Genomic DNA, 3,667 nt, shown 5'->3' on the forward strand with positions numbered 1-3,667 from the left:
ATTCCTTTATTGAAAGGAACATAATTGAATCAAGCCAAATAAAGAAAACTTTTGACCAAAATATCAACCTAAGCCTAGGTATGTACAGGCTTGATAACTTTATTTAAAAGAAAATCGTTACATGTTTTCCTGCTCGGACATTTGGTCCATCTGTGACCCGAGGACTGTCGGCAATTTTCTCAGGCTTGCGTGATACTTTTTCCCGTGTTCCCTAATTTTGTCTTTACTTCTGTATATATACTGTCTGTATCTCATTTTCTGTATTCCCTTGATGATGTCTTACAACAGAGGAGACTACTGGAATTACATCACAGTGGACGGAACTCCATATACCAGGCAGTTCGATATTTGGGGGTCATCTTCCAGAGAGACGGAAAAAAAAAAAAAATCAGGTCATAATAAACGCTAGACGAGCCCTAAACCTCGTCCGAGTCATCCGCCGAGAGCCCTGGGGTCAAAGGAGGGAAACACTGATATCCATGGTCAAGAGTCTGGTACGCTCCCGGCTCCTCTTCGGATCTCCTGCCATGCACGATCTTCCCCCGGGGGCAGTGTGTAGATTAGCCAGAGTGGAGTGCCAAGCGCTCCGCCTGGGTCTCGGTTTGCCAGCATCAGTTCCACATGAACAAGTGTATAATGAAGCAGGTGTTCTTCCTCTTTGGTATCAACTGAAGAAAAATGCCTGCAAATACTTGTTCACTAGTGCTAAAGTTGCAAATTCTACGGATGAGGAACTCCGGGAGGATTGGTTGCCGGCCTCACAGACGACGCACATTCAAGGTCTGCCTGGCTCTGTCAAGGACCTCTGCATAAAAGCCGGGCTTCCTCCCGATGCGAGACAACTTGTTACCCAGTGTCAGGTGGATCTCTTTCACCCCTGGGTACTGAAACCACCAACAGTTGTCTCAGAAATTCCGGGATTGAGATGCCAAGACTTCTCCTAGCACATGTGAGGGAGATGATAAGGACGGAGTACAAGGAGGACTTCCTTGTCTACACAGATGGCTCTGTGCTTGAGGATGGCCGCACAGGCGCAGGGATATTCTTGGAAAACACACAAGAGTCCATCTCCGTGAAGCTTCCCCCCACCTCCATCTTCTCGGCCGAATTAATCGCCATTCGGGAAGCCATTAAAATAGTTCTCGCTCTTCCCCATCCGCCAGCTTGCATCACCGTGCTCTCAGATTCAAGAGCCAGCCTTAAGGCACTTCAGAGCTGTCAATGCGACTCGCAACCAGACATTTTGCAAGAAATACTGCACCTCACTGCTGAGGCCTCCAACAAAGATATTCAGATAAGATATCAATGGGTTCCCTCACATGTGGGGTTGCACGGTAATAAAAAGGCGGATGGGGCAGCCAAGAAGGGCGCCCTGGCGCCTGAAGAGGACATGATTTCCATCAAATTCACGGTCAGCGACGCCCTGCACAAGATCAACAGAGCCATCTGGGAGACCTGGAAGGCAGACTTCACCGCCACTGCCATCGCTCGGGGATGGCCGACAAACCTGTCACGGAGGAAAAACCCCCGACCTTCCCCTCTGTACCCCCTTATATGTTAGCCATGATATCCAGAAATAAGGGTAAATATTGGCGAACCAAATTTCTAAATCTTCTCTGTACCTGTGGCAGTGAACAGGTCTCTTTCAATCACTGCCTTTTCGTTTGCAGACAGTTCAGGGACCATTTTAAAGTTTTAAGAAATCTCTTCGGAGATCCCTCCACCGCCCTAGACCAATTGAGGGCAAACAGCACATCAGACGCCGGAAAATCCCAAATAATCCTGGCTGCCAGCCTAATCTGCTCTTCCCCCGTGGGAGGCCTACTATGACCCCCTCCAGCCGGGTCAAATATAACAAAATTCCGCACTCCGGTAAATAAATAAATATAAAATTAAATTAATAATAAATAAGATATTACGGCCATAGAAGAAATTAAAGACAGTCCTGAAATCGGCTAGCTCCGCAGGGACTAAAATTAAAAAAAAAAAAAAAAAAAAAAAAAAAAAAATCTGTATTCCCTTGATGATGTCTTAAAGAGACGAAAACGTTCGGACTACGTTTCTTATTTACCAGTGGTTTTTTTCTGCAAATCATATTCACGTGTCATTTGTGAAATACTGAAAAAAAAAAAAAAAAAAAAAAAAAAAAAAAATAAAAATATATATATATATATATATATATATATATATATATATATATATATACTCGTATATATATTCCACTACAATAATGTACTGTAACCTATTATCAAGTATTTTTATATTATTGGTATTAAAGCAATGATTGGTATTAACTAAAAATGTTTATTAGCATAATCATTAATACAGTGTAATTTTGTAGTTTGAAATTATTTTTAATTGGTCTCTTCTACTCCAACAGTAAACATTCACCGGCCCCCTGATTATTCATCGACCCCCTTTCGACCCCTTGGCTATTCATTGACCCCTTGGGTGTTCCGATCGACCCCTGCGGTCTCGATATCGACTACTTTGAGAACCCCTGGTCTATATACTTTGGGAATACCATTGTTACCTGGCCACGCCCTGATTCGTTGCATAGTCTATCTCAGATAGGCTATACATATATATGTCACACATTACAGATAGGCCATTTATAATGTGTGACCTTTCTACAACGGGTTACAGGTGATTTGAGGCGTGGGTCATATATAATAAAAGCAGTTGAACTTGCATAACGCCGCAATAATACACATATATTGTCCTCATTTCAGATGGGGAGGGGGTTAATGGTAGGGCTAGCGCTGATGGCTGACAAATTTTTAGAACTTACTATTAAAAATTCCACTTAATAAAATTATTTTAATGAGTGTTTTAAATTTTCAATTTGCTCATTTCAGTTGGGGGGCTGAAATGCAACAAATATTTCCATTCATCCTGTGGTCGCCTAAGTCTTCTTCTTTAATCAGTGTACGAAACTTGACCGCCAATATCACAATAGAGTGTAAGCTTCTCTCATCATAGGGTACTTCTTTGGGGTCAACAGCTCGCAGCATAGCCAGAATACTGTCTCCCTCAAAAGCAAATTTCTTTCGGATTTGAGCACAAAGTTCCATTAAAAACTTCAGGCAGCCAAGACGAAATATTTTTTCAAATTCTCGTAGAGGTTCATTAATAAGCATGGACTCGCATCTGCTACCAAGTTCAATATCATCGACTTTCTTGTGTATTTCATGATCAGAATCAGTGCTGCTAAGCCCTTGTGACTGAAATTCGTCACTAATAGACTAATAGAGTAGTGATTATTTCTGCATTCAGGAAGTAATTGTAACATAATTTGGCATATTTTTGGCGACAATTGGCTTTTTTTTTTTTTTTTTTGGTAGAACCAACCAGGCAACCCTAGTCCGATTGGAGACTACTACCTAGGATGAAAATTAACAGGAACGTATTCAACTTGCTAGATCAGTGGTTCCCAATTTTTTTTCTGTCATTTCCCCCCTTCACCCAGTTCAACCATCCAGATTACCCCCTTCATGTGTATGAGGGAAAGAGTAGTTAAAACACACTGTGATTATTTACTAATTTATTTTTCAAATGTACATATATACTGATAGACAGGCATTCTCTCTCTCTCTCTCTCTCTCTCTCTCAGACATGAGAAAATTCATCTGAGATTTTTTTAGTTAGTAGGTAGTGTAATTATTTC

The sequence above is a fragment of the Oratosquilla oratoria genome, chromosome 30, assembly GCF_046742065.1.
Source record: "Oratosquilla oratoria isolate Oo_2021 chromosome 30, ASM4674206v1, whole genome shotgun sequence".
NCBI classification, from domain to species: Eukaryota; Metazoa; Arthropoda; class Malacostraca; order Stomatopoda; family Squillidae; genus Oratosquilla; species Oratosquilla oratoria.